This window comes from Cryptomeria japonica, chromosome 3 (assembly GCF_030272615.1).
Source record: "Cryptomeria japonica chromosome 3, Sugi_1.0, whole genome shotgun sequence".
Classification (NCBI taxonomy): domain Eukaryota; kingdom Viridiplantae; phylum Streptophyta; class Pinopsida; order Cupressales; family Cupressaceae; genus Cryptomeria; species Cryptomeria japonica.
The window spans coordinates 461,445,561-461,461,931 of record NC_081407.1 but is presented as its reverse complement, the minus strand read 5'-3'; the positions used below and the strand labels follow the sequence as shown (position 1 = coordinate 461,461,931).

The 16,371-nt window shown below is 33.7% G+C and overlaps 1 long non-coding RNA gene across 4 annotated transcripts; it reads left to right on the top strand.

Annotated features, from left to right (window-relative positions):
• The first annotated feature begins 616 nt into the window (after positions 1-616).
• Positions 617-10,546, top strand: LOC131062411 (uncharacterized). Of its 4 annotated transcripts, XR_009372044.1 has the most exons (6): positions 617-769; positions 851-1,575; positions 1,674-1,803; positions 1,883-2,356; positions 6,420-6,560; positions 9,987-10,546. It is a non-coding gene; the product is annotated as an uncharacterized LOC131062411 (long non-coding RNA). The 4 variants fall into 4 exon arrangements; XR_009372042.1 differs by lacking the exon at positions 6,420-6,560 and having other exon boundaries at positions 9,987-10,543; XR_009372043.1 differs by lacking the exons at positions 6,420-6,560; positions 9,987-10,546 and adding an exon at positions 5,373-5,819.
• Positions 10,547-16,371: the final 5,825 nt, after the last annotated feature.

Below are 16,371 nucleotides of genomic sequence, written 5' to 3'. Positions count from 1 at the left end.
ATTGGGTTCTCATATGTGGAAGGTGTGTTTGTGCCTTTTATGTGGCTATGATGAATAAAAGCCCCTCTACAAATATCTTCTACCCTTGTATTTCAATTGTTACTAAAGTGTAGAAGGGAACTACTATGGGTAAGGTAACTTTTTTCCTAAGAATACATTATATGAATGGATAAAAAAATTTACAAATATGATCATTTTTTCATAAGTAAGGATTTAATTTATAGATTTTTTGAGGCATTAGATTGTTTTACCTTTGGGAAAGATGGATATTTACACTTATGCTATAGTTTTTCTTGTAGTATACTTTAATTCTTCTAATGATATTTGATGGTGGAGACTAGATATGGGATTTGTATCCTCACTTCACTCACCCTTGGTCTCCCTCTTTCAAGCCCTTTTTATATTCTAATTATAGTTTATATCCATCTATGAGGCCATGATCACCTTCGAGACCCCTCTCACGTGTGAAAGTATGTGTCGCTCTTGTTATCCTTTAATGTATTAAATGGTAAACAATATTAGGTTTAACTAAGGATATTCTCTATACCTTATTACTCCATGTGTGTGCCCTATTTTCTACCTATTGCATGAAGGTAGTATAGGAATTATATTAATATTGGGAAATAAATATATAATGTCATGAAAATCTTGTTAGGATTTATTAGTTCCTGCCCGCAGGAAACTATAGCGGAGGCAATTTCTCTTAACGCGCAACCAATCATAAATTATTTTGTTGCAAAAGCTTTCTTATTTTCTTAGTTCCTACCAGGTAAAGATGCATATTGTTTACGCGAATTATCACCTTAATTTTTTTTGGCATTTACATATTGGATATGATGGCGGTTTGCAGGAGTTTGCAGCGGATCACGCGGTTCTCAACGAGAAAGAACGCATGTCTCCAGAGGCAGCTACAGAGCGTCAAAGCAGAGTTCCCGACGGTAGCTTGAACCTGGCAAAATGCATTTGGAAAACCATGCAATGCGGTGTCGTGCATGCAAACCTTGTGTGGAAGCAAATACTGTAAACACATTTTCTGGTGCAGATTTTTAAGGAGGGAAAATACAGTTGTTCAAAACTCCTGAATGATGTGTCCTCTTGCCTGAGTATTCATATCTCCCGGACATATCCGCTCCAGGGTCGATTTCAGGTGATGTACAGATCATCCTGCTTCAGGATATTCCAGTTCCTCTAGCCAACCGAGATAAGTGTTGAGCCCTTGCATGACCACTACATAAGAGGGCGATTCAAGACATTTTTTTAAGATGAAATTACATTTCGTCTTCAACAGCAAAAAAAGTCTAACACTGCATTTTTATGACCGCCAAATTTGTGGGAAATAAGATTGAAGAGGGTTTGAAGGCGGTGAATCCATTTTCATAACTACGACTGATCTACAGAGGGAGCCTCTGTTAATCACTGCAAATATAATTCTTTTTGTATGATGTTGGAGGTTTTCACATTTGCTCACAAGTGGATTCCTTTCTGCAAGTCAATTCTGTCGAACCTCGTTACCCAACTAAATTATTTTCTTCTCACACGGCTTCTCCCCTTTCCGAATAGAGAAATGAATTGAAGGTAGCATTTCACACATTTTCTTTTATAGCCTTGTAATACGAGCTGATTCATTGTTGTTTCTGTAATGAGGCAAATATGCATTTATTTGTTGAAATCAGGAAGAATATAAACACAGTTGGAGAATTGGGTTAACGATTTAGCACAGAAGCCTCAGGAAGCCCTAAAATTTTTACGGTGATACACGTCTTGGGATTATGATAATCTTATGGCCACCCACCTATAGTTGAGGTACAGAGAAATTGCTCCTTATGTAGCCTTTATGTTTCTCTTAGAGCTTTGATTTTTCAATCTATTAGTATCTGTGCAGGTTGTGAATAACATTGGAATTGGTAGATCTAAATAGCTTGCTCCCTTGCTTATGCATGCAACGCCGGAAAAGAGCACCACCAAAATCCTTTGTGATCTGGATGAGAAGTTTTGTCAATATCACACTAGGGTGGGGGGCATTTTTTTCCTTGATAACAAAGAACTGGGGAAGGGTAAATACATAGATTCCAACCTGCAAACAACCATTGAAACGTGATATTTTCATAGCACTATACAGAATCAACTTGGTGTCTGAAGGATGCGGCCCAGATGTGTAGATCCAATGGCTTCATCATTCCCCTGTTTTATGATGCAGAACCCTATGATGTTCGCTAGAAGGAGGTCCATTCGCAGACCCATTCAAAAAATGTTATAGTCATTTAGATCAGCAAGATGAGAATACAATCAAGGAATGGGAGAATGCTTTTCATCAAATCTCTTCTTTTCCTAGTAGAACGAGGGCGGAAGAATTCAGGTAAGTAATTTGCATCCTTTTCTTTCAATTAACCCATGGAAAAAACCAAAAGAGAACTTTATTGAGAGGTCCAGTCATTATTATTAGCCATTTGTTTAGGGGAGAAACTGTTTGGTTACCAATTCTTTAAAAGTAGCCTGATTTTCTTCTTGTTCAACTTTCTACCCTGTTTCTACCATAATACTAGATTCTGGGCTCCTCCTCAGACCCTATTGCTTGGTTTAGGGGATTTATTGATTTCTTCAAGATTTTGTTTCAGATCTCTTTCTATCCCCCAAACCACTTTCATCCCTCAAATTTTCTAGCCATCCAATTTCTACCTACATCAAATCAGGTCGCCTCCTGTTCATATCGTTCGTGACATTTTCCAGGTTCCTTCAGTTCGATGATTATTATTGGTACTCTCATTTCATTTACTCGAGGATATGTATTCATATCATTCCAGGATATGGAATTTCAGTCATGTGAATCTCATCTTTGTTTGATTTTCTAGTTTCCAATGGTGCGATCGTGTGGGTATTTTTTGCTCTTTTTCAGACTCAAATTTTCCCTAATTTGGATATAGTTACTCTGATGCAATCAATGTTCCTATTATTTCTACAAGCTGTGAGGATCGAAAACTACAGGCAAATATTGCTACTTCTTTCCAGGTTCCAGTCTCTCTTTTAACTTCATTCATACACTTTAGGATAAATTTATATTGGAAAACACAATTAACATTCTATAATCCATGCACTGAAATTGATTTTGCAAAAAGGATGAATCACTTCTCAGCATATCTTGTGAAAGGGTCATATTTGTCATACTGATGATTATATAAATTCTTAAGTAAGATGATAAGAGGATAATTTTCCCTAACCATCGGTATTCCTGATTTATTGTTATGTTAAGAAAGTTGCTATTTTACACTTGTCCTCTTATCATCTTACTCAAGCATTTATATAATCATTAGTATGATAAATATGACCCTTTCACAAGAAATGCTGAGAAGTGTAACATCCTTTTTGGAAAAATCAATTTCAGTGCATGGATTATAGAATGTTAACTATGTGTTTTCTAATATAAATTGGTCCTAAAGTGTATGAATGGAGTTAAAAGAGAGTCTGGCAGCTGCAAAGAACCAGCAATATTTGCCTGTAGTTTTCGGTCCTCATAGTTTGTAAAAATAATAGGAACACTAATTGCATTGCTGAATCAGAAATAATAAACCCACAATAAGATTCTCTCTTTAATTTGAAGAAATGTTCCCCAGGAATTCATTTTTTACACATACCACAAGGCTAACATCATAAATAGCAAATTACTAAAATCTTGTTACTTTCCAGTTAAACATTGTTGTTTGGAAGGACTGAAGTTGTGTACTAGCAGATATACTTAGAGTCTTAGTACTTGTGCTATCACTAGCCACCTATTAAATCTAGTGAAAAAAGCACCCCCTATTACTCGGTTTGTCCCTGTACACATCAACGATCACCTCTACATTTGCCTATTCGTCATAAAAAAATGTAGTTCTAATTTCTAAGTAAAAAAGGCATTAGTCCTTAGTAAATATAAAACCTAGAGTCTTAAAACCTTTCTCAGATAGAAATTGTGTTGCTCCAGTCTATCCTATTGTAAATTTGGAGTGCAAGCATGTCTGATGGTAATCTCTGCTCCTATTTAAAATATCAAATAGTCGTTAGACTTGATCAATATTAAGTTTTTTTTCATGATACTTTGGAATAAATAATGTAAAGATGTTTTATATATTAATTAGTTATTTGTAGTTTAAGCAAATCATCATTTTAATATCTAATGGATTAGAAGAGGTTATTTTTTTTGTTTCTGTTGCTTTTATGTATGGATTAGAATATGTAGATTCTTGAAACACAAACTATTAACCACAGAAATTAATATTTTATTTAGAATAGATTACATTTTACAACTCAAAATAGAGGTTTTACATCAATTTTTTGTTGCTCAATATATTACAGACTTGGACACTTCTCTTTATAGAAATAATAGTCCCTAAAAGTAGACCATAAACTAAATTTGTTTGTTCCATACATTTAGCATGCACAGTTTAGAAATCAAATTAACTTCAAGACTTCTAAATTGAAAATTCTAAAAATATGACCACTCATGCATTATGCATACAATGCATCACATACTAACATGATATTTGTTGTATTGGTCAGAACTTAAGAAGAACAATATCTTTAAGAATTAATGATCACAAACATTTAATTAGTGATCCTCTTTCTATGACTATTATTCAAGTGACTGTATTCTATCTTTTTCTGACCTTCTTCATTGTATAGTCTTTGACTATCCCATTGCTTTGCTTTTGGTGCCTGTCACCCTATTGATCGCTATTTCGGGCTCTTGATATTGTGATGTATGGGCTTTCTAAGTGCTTTGTGACAAATGATCTATTTGATTGAATGAATATCTTTACATTGCTCTGCTCTTGGCTTAGCTACAAACTTTTTTATTGGTTGTATGCGATCAATGTTGACCATCCTTAAAATTTTGTCTTTACCCATATTCTCACTGAGAATCATAAATATCACAATGCTCTCATCTCCGTGACATGTAAATCTGCACTCTTGGATGTCTTTTGAACTACTCAATGTACATGCATCTCCAAAAAGTTGGTGATTGACCCTTTGATTACTATTGTACTATGTATCCTTGTCATTATTTGATGATTGTACAAAGTCATTGTTATAGCTCCTCTTGGTGACTATATATAGATAAAAGATTGTCAAATGATTCCAAATCTATCACAACCTTATCCTTCAATTTGGTCTCACTAATTCCAAATCTATCACAACCTTATCCTTCAATTTGGTCTCACTAATCTTTGAACTGTGAAATATCCCTATGCCTTTAGGTGCTCTATGCTCATGGGTTATGCCTTCATCATTACTCCTTTATCTATCACTATGATTGCAAAAGTTGATTGGGTGCTTTTATGCTTTTGATCATTAATTGTCATTGGAGGTCTTTCATTTGCTTCCCTTACTTTTTGTAGGAGCTTTACAAAGTTTTACCTCAAGTGGAAGGAAGAGAATCACATTGTTAGTAATGGAGTTAATGTAAAGCTTTGTTAACTAATTATTTCAATTGACACAAACCAAGCAGCCTCTAACTTACAAATCTATGCATACAACAAACACAAACAAAAACTCTGGCCAGGACCTTCGCTGCTTGCAGCTCCAAGCAGCTCTTGTTGATGTATGCACCTTGTACATGTTTTATTAATTATCAATATTTCTAAGCAGCTCTTGTTGATGTATGCACCTTGTACATGTTTTATTAATTATCAATATTTCTTGAAATATTGATAATAAATTTTCATATCATGAATATGACCATTACGATTTAGAATTATAAGGAAAATGACCATTACGATTTAGAATTATAAGGAAAATGAAATTAGTTAAGTTACGAAATAAAAATAATATGTTAGAAAGTAGAAATATGTAATTGTATTGTACATTTTCCAAGTTGATTAATATTAATGTTGTTTTTAATTATCCTCTTTGCTAGTAATTGGGATATAGAGTTTTTTGTGCAAATATATATGGTTGAATTATAATTCATATAATAATAAAATTTTGATTAGAATGCCTTATCCTGAATCTAGATGTGAAGAGATAAACATAAAATATTCTACGTGAGTTAAATTTAAAAATGCAAAAATGTCAACATATTTTATATCCTTCTTAAGGACTAATAAGTTATAGAAGTTAACATCAATAAATAATTTTAGGAGTTATACACTAATGGTACTACTTCTCATACAATTTGATCTAAGGGGGTTCATTCAAACCCTCAAGCCTTCATTCAAACACGTCCAACACAAACAATTTTGTAACGAAATGTGTTTACATGAACACAACTTATATTAGCAGCTAACATTCGTACGAACCCATGGCGGACCAAAGTTTTATTTATTTATTTAATATTTCCATATAAAAATAGATTTTTGTTTTCACTTTTTTAAAAACAAAGTAGTAGATGACATTTTTTCTTAGAGAAGGCATTTTGATGTGGATTTTTTTTTAAAATTTTTAAGGGCCATAATTTCAAAGGAAGGATATGGGAAATAAATAGACAAGGCAAAATAGGACTTCACAAAAGTATTCACTTGAGATTGAACAAAGATATCTAGAATGAAGAATCCAAATGAAGAATCCAAATATATTATAGAGATAAAGTAAGTATGCATCTTTACTTTTCTATTTAATTTTGCATGCATCATGCACCTAAAATTATCCTTATTTGATTAAATAAATATTTACTATTTATTTAATTATTTTATCTTAATTATTATTTACTATTCAGCTAGTTGAGTGTTTGTGTTATCTTAGTTTAGCAAACATTTGGAATTGGTGCATTAAAAATAATCTTGTTTGAAGTGTTTGGTCTTTTTAGTGTCTCCCATTAAGTCTTTTTAGGACTCCTCTCTCTCTCTCTCAACTTCTCTCTCAACTTTGGTGTGCAAAACAGGCTCAACAAGAAGAAATTTCTCAAGTAGGAGTTGAGGCAAATTTAGATATTAGAGAAAATGAGGCTAAAGAACACATAGTTGAATATAGGAAGGATCTCAAGTAGGAGTTGAGGCAAATTTAGATATTAGAGAAAATGAGGCTAAAGAACACATAGTTGAATATAGGAAGGATCCCTAAGTCCAAACAACGGAGGTTGGAGAGGGGTCAATATTTCCTCCTTCTACTTGTATGGATGAGCATATTGTGAATCTAGCTAAACGTGTGAAGATAAATATTTCTTATAAAAATTTAGATCATTTACTTGAAATGATAAATATTTCTTATAAAAATTTAGATCATTTCTTATAAAAATTTATAGGAAGGATCCCTAAGTCCAAACAACGGAGGTTGGAGAGGGGTCAATATTTCCTCCTTCTACTTGTATGGATGAGCATATTGTGAATCTAGCTAAACGTGTGAAGATAAATATTTCTTATAAAAATTTAGATCATTTACTTGAAATGATAAATATTTCTTATAAAAATTTAGATCATTTCTTATAAAAATTTAGATCATTTACTTGAAATGGATGTGGAACAATTGAAACTTTATAGTGAATGACCTAGACATACTAAAAGGAGGTCAATGAATAAAAGTGTAAAGAAAATAATTTGTTATTTTGAAAATCTTATACACTAGATAAAGCCCAACTGTTATCAATTGTACTTGTTCATAATGAGTTAAAAAGGGTATTAAAGTTGTTGGGTGTAGATACAACAATTAAAAAGAGGAAAAGTTCTTAGATACAAAAAGCTATTGTTGAAAATGTTAAGAAAGGTTTGAGTTCCATTGGGAAAAAAATCTTAGTCAACAAATAAGACCATGTCAAGAAGAGTGATGTTGACATCTATACTAAATGAAAAATTCCCCAAAAAAGATAAATCTCTTTAGTTTCAAATGAGTTTGGTTTTAGTAGAAAGACAATATTAAAATACGTGAAAAGGAGAAAGATTTTGGATGATAGTACCTCAGAAGGGAATTGGGCAATTATGTGTAAACCTCCTTGTTCTGACAAGATTCAAGATGTTGTTAGGAACTTGGTCTTAACTTTTTGAAATGATAATGCTCGTCCTTCATCAAATAGTAGAGATGTTATCAAACATACTATTGAGCCCAATCATTATGATCTTCATGTAAAACATTGGTTAGACACAACAAAACATGAATTGTATGTGATGTTTTCTAATTCAAATCCTCATATAAAGATTGGACAAACAATTGGAAATTTAAAGGCCATATTATGTGAAGTTAAACAAAGTTTTTGAAACTTGTTTTCTTTATCATATTGAATTTGATCTCTATTATCAGGTCTTTCAAAATATCAGGTCTTTCGAAATATTATATAAAAAAGTGATGGTTTTAAAAATTATCATCCTAAGCAAACACGTCAATTCATAACATCCATCTTATTTGATAAATCAGATGATAATGCAATTGGTCAAATTGATTGCATAAAAGGAGTTTGTGAAACATGTGGTGGTTTGGCTAAATCGCCTTTGAGAAATGAAGATACTGACATGACGAAGATGGTAAATTGTAAGAGTTACAAGCACAAAAAGTTTGAAAGAAAATTTGGTAAAGAATCCACAAGGTTAGATTATGTAGAAGAGGAGATACCTATTGGAACATTTATAAAAAATTTATGTAAATTGATACACCCGTACATATATTATTTTTTTTGCCAATTGGCAAGAACAATAGTTTCAGGCATGAAGAGACACTTTCCCACCTGGAACTATTTTATTAGTAGTCAACTTCGCAGAAAATTACTCCTTTGTATATCAAAAAGAGATTCAATTAGATTATTACTTTTCAAAGGAGATCACTATTATGGTGCATGTGTGTTATCAACATGCACAATTGGATTTGGATGGTGTTGACAATACATTTGAAGCATGAGTCATTAAGAAAGAATATTAGTGATGATAAAGAGAATGACACACATTTTGTAGAACATTGCTTTAAGAAGTTTTTTGAATATTTGACAAACAAAGGCATAAAAATTGATAAGCATTTTGTTTGGTCTGAAGGATGTGCATCACAATTTAAATCATCAAGGCCATTTTATGTACTATGTAAATATCATCTAAATGACAAAACGATACATGTTTGGAGTTTCTTTGAGAGTGGGCATTGAAAGGGTGAACATGATGGTGAAGGAGCTTATATCAAACGTGCTCCAACAAAGCATAAAATGAATTATACAAGAGATCGTATACATGATGCACATGATGTTGTTGAATGTTGTAAGAAACACTTTGCATCAAATGATATTGGTACACCATCAAGAACACATCGATACATTCCATATAGAGTGTTTTGGGAGATATTAGGTATGTGATCCTTTTTTTATTTTGGTTATCAAAATTTTAAAAATATTTAGTATTAAATTAAATATGTAACATTTGTATACATTTTCAATGTGTGGATAGGAGAACAATGCATGGATGAAAGAGGCTAGAGAAGACAAAATATTTGCATTCTGTCACGAGTACAAATAATCGTCCATGGACATTGTACACTAGGAATTACTCATGTTTCTGTTGTGATTGCATTTTGGAAAACTAATATGAAAACTGCATCAACCAAGAGCTTGAATATGTTAGTGAATGGAATTTGGTGCCACTAGTTGCTACTCGCATATACAATGAAGATGAGGATGAAATATTTGAAGACATTCCTCTAATTTATAGTGATTATGACCATATTTCAAGACTAATTAAAAAAGGTACACACATGTATATAAATTTATATCTCACAAGAAAATGTATAACTTACCTTAAATTTAGTTTGAATTTTTCATTTAAATTTGTTGTGCAGTAGATGTTTTTGTAGTCATAGTAGAGGTTGGAAATATAGAAGGTGTTATTTATTATTTATTGTGTTGCACAAAAGAGAGAAAAAAGTTAACAAAAGCTGAAACAAGTGATGGAATGCAGTTTCCCATAGGTTCATTGATTCATGTGTAAATTATTTGAAAATGCATATTTTAATTTTTAAAAAAAAATAAATTGTTCAAAGAAAATTTGAAATTATACATTTGAAATATATTTTACAAATTGTCACCTTGGAATTTGTTGTTTCCCATGTAGGCTTAGTTTTAGTGCAAGGGACATATTTCAAACAAATGAAAATTGTTCAACATGGGATTCATTTTACTAAATATCAAACTGACAACAAGGTATATCAGTATAGCTACCTAGTAATTGTACTCAGTGTAATTCTTCATCCAATTCCACATTCATGTGGATGTCAAAAGTGGAAACTAGATAGTGAAGTTCAAAATGTTATGGAAGAGTGAGCTGAACCACTTGACGTGGTATGAGTATTTACTTCTCATAGTAGTATTTGAACTCATGAATTGAACTTATATCTAGAGTAGTGTTTAAACTCATAGTACAATGTTTGAAATTTTCATGATATGGCTTAAGGGGGATGACATATCTTATGTGATATTGTTTAGTTTTATAAAATTTTCATTGCAATTTCTTATGTGATCTATTTCAAATATTGTATCTTTACATGTTTAACTTGATTTTTAAATATCTTAAGGGGGTGTACAATTAGGACATGGCTAGAACTTAAATTGACATTAAATTAATTAATTGACCCCAAGTAAGATATAAGACCCCTTAAGACCCCCTAAATTGAAAGTATTTATGCATATATGATATATTTATAGTCACTTGAGTTTGTAAATTATGCATATGATATTTATATATGATATACTTATAGTCACTTGAGTTTATAATTGTTTCAATGAGGTATATTTTAATTCAAATTCATGATATGGCTTAATGGGATGATATTTCATATGTTATATTGTTTAGTTTTATGAAAATTTCATTGCAATTTCTTATGTGATCTATTTGAATTATTGTATCTTAACATGTTTAACTTGATGTTTAAATATCTTAAGAGGATGTAATTATTGTATCTTATTCTTGACAATGTTAAATAGATTAATTTCAAACCTAAATATAAACATCTAATCTAGATATATAAACATCATCAATAAACAACATATAAACATCAAGAACTAAATCTCAACAAATGTACATGTATCGTCAAATGTATAGGTGTATCATCAAACATGTAATCAAGTCCCTAAATACATATCAGATGGACACATAATCATGACTAAGAAATGATTATGTCTAAGAAATCCTATATAAAGGTAAACATATAGATGGATGTGCTCTAAGTGGAAGCTAAATCATCATGTCGGTTACAAGTAGAGCACCCATTTGGGTGAGAGTCCTTATTTGATGGATGTGCAATTGATCCCTACAAATAGTAGAACACATTAAGTATCAATAAATGTACATGTGTATGCATAAAATTATACTTAAACTGTAAAAAGAATGTACATGTGTACACATGCATATATACATATAAACATATGTACATAAGAATTTAAAAATCACTTGTCCACTACCAGGTGTCGCATCCATTAGATCCTGCCTACAGACACGCTTCGAACTCAGGTTGGGAGTAATGTGAGTTAACTGTGCCTACACACATATACAAATTTATAATGTTACATGTGTATGTTAAGTCTAGAAATAATTTCTACAAAAACTAAAAATTTAAATAAGTTAATCTTTTTAAATCTTTTTTTATTCATGTACTTGGGTATCAAGTGCTTGTTGGATGTTTGGAGAGATTGCTATAAGTATGTTGCAAATATGTGCTTGAGAGATATCCAAGAGATGTGTTGTCATTGTTGTCAATATATTTCTATCTGTGACAGTGATGCAGTGAAACTCAGTGAGTTGGTTTGTTCAACATGATGATGATCAGAGTTTGTGGATTAAAGGGTTTGTAGAGGGATGTCTATAGTTGACTCAATTCAATTTGTAGAGATCCGCATGAAGATTGAGTGAGTTATGGTTATCTATGTTGCAATTGGTTTTTTTGTTGTTCAGTGATGATAGTGGTCAGTATTTTGATTTGCATTGCTCCACATTATAATATATTGATCTGTGGATTTGCAAATATGTTTGGGACGTTGATTTGTGTCCTCAATTCAGTTGGTTCATGGTTTGGAGCTCCGCAAGTGATTTTTCCAGGTTAACAATCATTGTATTTTGTGTTCTTAAAGTTCAGTATAGAGATAATGATGATTCTAGTAATTTGAGTTGGTGTGGATGTTGTGGTGGTAATTCATGATGCTTGTGGATGTTTCTGGATCATGTTCCTTTTGTGTTGGTAGTCCACATTGATCATTGTGCTCGTAATTGATGATTTCCTTCGGTATGTTCGTGTTATTTTATTCTTGGCCGACTAGATGGTTGTAGCGCATTGCGGATGTTCGATGCATAAATCTTGGAGGTGTTTTTTGTTTGAGGCATGTGATTTGGGTCCATTCTATGTCTTAGCCGACATTTATTGGTATTTATATGATATTGTAGCGTGTATGGTTATATTTTTGTAATTAGGTGATATGTGTTGAGCCAACCTTGATGAACCTCACAAGGTTGATGTCATGTATAAATAAATGTAATATCTTTGTAATTATGTATGTGTATGGATGAGAATTATAATGTATGAGCGCTAAATGTATACATCTTTCAGAGGCAGAGAAGAAGTGTGAGAAGAAGAAGTTGATTTGAGCTTAGTTCTGGAGCTGTAACCAAGCATAAGGAAATGTTATTTTATCAGTTCATGATCTTCCATATGTGATCTGAATCTATTTGTGAGAGAGCGAGTCTTCCCTGGGTTGTGGTCCTTTCTTCTTTATTTGAGTAGTGAGCTCTAGGCAGTGTGTCTGAATGCATATGCATTCCCCATTGTAATATTTCATATACTTCTAATAGAGTATCATCATATTGTGGGTTGGTTCCCACTGTGGTTTTTCCCTTGACTGGGTTTTCCATGTCAAAAATCTTAGTGTTATGTGTGTTTTTGATGTGTTGCTAATTTATGCTTTCATGCTTTATTATTGGATCTGAGATTGAGTTTAATTTGTGTGTGTTTTAGACAATTGATTCACCCCTCGCTTTCAGTTGTTTGTCTGGAATCTAAGCTATTTCATCAATTGGTATCAGAGAAGGTTCCTTCGAAGAATCTTAACTGCTTGAGGTGATCTGGGATGGCGACTTACAAGAAGGATAGTCTAAGATTTGATGGTACTAACTATTCTCTTTGGAAGAGTCACATGGAGTGTCATTTGAGATGCATTGGCAAAGCTTACTGGACTATCACAAAGAACAAGTATACTGTTCCTGCAAATGGACCTTGAATTTTGGATGAGATAAAGGAAGATGAATGTAATATTAGGGCTAAGGAAGCATTGTTGAGTGCTCTAACTGATTCTAAAATGACAAATGCTATGGAATTGTAGACTGCTCATGAGATCTGGATGAAGTTGGAAACTCTATATGAAGGAGACAGTTATGTGAAGATTGCTAAGCTGTAGAGCCTAAAAGGAAAGTATGAGATGTTGAGAATGCGTGAAGATGAGAACATCACTTCTTTTGTGTAGAAGGTAAATGAACTTGTATGCAATATCAAATGTGTTGGTGGAAAGTTGGAAGAATCAGAAATTGTTGCTAAGGTTCTAAGATCCTTGCCTACATCTTACAAACATAAAGTTGTTTCTATTGAGGAGATTCAGACTGTGATTGATGTAACTAGAGATATGTTGATTGGAAAGCTAACAAGCTTTGAATTGAGTGACTTTGGTGATTCCCTTCCTAAGGTAGAATCTGCATTCAAAGCAATTGTTTCTAGAAAGGATAATCAAAGATATGATCCAGGAGAAAGTTCTTCAAGGAGGATGTCAAGATATGATAAAGAGATGAAGGAAATGGAAGAAGAAGAGTGAGAGCTTGAGGAGATTGAAGCATTGATTTCCAAGAGATTACCTAAAGGAGCCAATAAGTATGAAGGAAAATTGCCTCTTAAATTATTTTCTTGCAATAAGATAGGACATTTTTCCTCAAGGTGTTCGGAAAGAGTTCCTAGAAATACTTTTAAGCCTAAATTTCATAAGAGATGTTATTATGTTGTTGATGAAGGTGTGTCAGATGATGAATCAGATAAAGGAAATACAAGTGATAATGAATGGGTGCTCATTGCTATTAAGGAAGATGATCCGATGCCTACTGATTCTACTAGTTGCATGAATGTGGGAAGAGCCTTGGCTGCACAAGTTGAAGAGAAAGATGAATGGGTGATTGACAATGGATGCTCTCATCATATGATAGGTGATAAGAGTAAGTTTGTGAGTTTGGAAAAGTATAAAGGTGGAGTTATAATATTTGGTGATGACAAAGCTGGTATAATCCGTGGTAGAAGTTCAATTTCTCTTGATGGTAAGCACAATATTGATGATGTCTTGTATGTAGAAGGCTTAAAGAATAATTTTTTGAGTGTTGGTCAAATAGTTGACAAGGGATATGATCTTCAATTCAAGAATGGAAAGTGTAGAATCTTGGGCAGCTCCAAACTTGAGATTGCATCAGGTACAAAGACTACAGGTAATATATTTCACTTAAATAGTGTCGGTAAAAGATGTTTGATTGCTCAGGTTGATGCAAGTTGGTTGTGGCATAGAAGGATGTGTCATGTGAATTTTGATAATATTGTTAAGATAGTTCTACTCAAGCTTTGAGAGATATTCCTAAGTTGATGAAACCTACTAATCTTGTATGCAAGCAATGTCAGTTTGCGAAACAAGCAATAATTTCTTTCAAGAGTAAGAAGCATTTTTCAAATGGATTGTTGGATCTTGTGCATATTGATTTGTGTGGACCTTCTAGAGTTAGAATCTTGCAAGGAGATAGATATTTCATGTCGCTAATTCATGACTATTCAAGGATGATATGGTTTATGTTATCACAAAAGCTTGCACCCTTGCTAAGCTATCAACTCAGCAACCTTGTGAAACATGAAAACAACCCCGAAGTGTGGGACCTTGCGCATGGGGTTGAATCTCCAGAGAAGGACGACTTCCTTCTTCAAATAGGTGTAGGTATTGAACCAACTCAACACTTCAAAACTTACTCCTAAGCCTATCTTAACAATCTGCATAGGTAAAGAGAAGAGAGAATTGTTGAAATAAAAGGAGGTGATGCACCAAGAAGAGATTGTTCCTCTCTCCACTGAGATGACAAAAAGAATTAACTAAAACACCCAAGAGATGCACAAACTTCAGTTGCATGAGTGACTCCAATGCATGTATGGAGGTTAGAATTCACCAAGTTTCAAGAAGGGAAAAGGATTCCCACAAGTCACACTCAGAAAAAAAAGTTAACACAACATATATGGAGAGAAAAGCCACGAAACATACACCTATGATGAAGGTAAGAAAACATACACAACATGCATAGGTTGAAAGAAGGCAAGAATGGTTATTTTCAATTAATTATAAGGCCAATGGCCAAAATTACAGTTGCATAAATGCAAGATAAATACAAGAGAAGTGGGAGAGCATGGAATAGCTCAAGCCAACAGGGAGAGAACCCTTTACAATGAGGCTTAACAACCTTATATAGAAAAAGGTTACAAAGGTTATCATGACCCCTGCATGTCAGTCTGGAAGTGTAGGGAAGTGCATGGACTTGACTTGTACATGCAATCAACCTAGCCATACCCAAAAAGAGTAATCCTGAGAAGGTGGATTGACTAACCTTCCAAAGTCAATCATGACATAAGTTACCAAGCATGGCCTCGTACCTCCTTGATGGAAATCCCGCCAAAAAAATTAATTCACCCTTGTGGCTCCACAAAAGAAAGTGCACAAGTCACCAAAACTTTCGGAGCATTAAAAGCCTTCAGTGCTAATCACACCATCCGGAAGTGTTGCCAGTCGGAAGGAAGTTCGGAGACTTCGGAAGTTTGGACTCCCAAAGTGGGAAGACAAGGGAAGAACTTCATAACCTTGGGGTTCCAGAGTTCTGGGATAGGAGAAAGGAGGGAAGCAAGGAAACTTGAAACCTTGGGGTTTCGAAGTTCCGGAGAACTAGAGAGAGAAGGCAAAGGGGGAAGGAACTTCAGAACCTCAGGGTTCCAGAGTTCCAGAGAGAAGAAGGAAGAAGGGCTAGGAGGGAACTTCAGAACCTAGGGGTTTCGGAGTCCTGAAGAAAGGCAAGGCAAGAGAACCTTCAGAACCTTGGGGTTCCTGAGTTCCGGGGAACTACTCAAAGGAACTTCAGAACCTCAGGGTTTTGGATTTTTGGGGTACTTTGGAACCTCAGGGTTTCGAGGAAAGGATAAGCTTAAGAGAAGAGGCAAAGGAAAGAAAGGTTAAGAACTTCGAAAGGTTAAGAACTTCGAAACCTCAGGGTTTTGGAGTTTCGAAGAGGAAAGAGGGAGAAAAAGGGATGAGGAACTTCAGAACCTCGGGGTTCTGGAGTTTCGGGGAAGAGGGAGAGAAGGCTAAGGAGAGGAGGGGCTAAGCTAGGGAAATAAGGGAATTCCAGAACCTCAAGGTTCTAGGGTTCTAGAGAAGGAAGAAGGAAGGAGACAAGG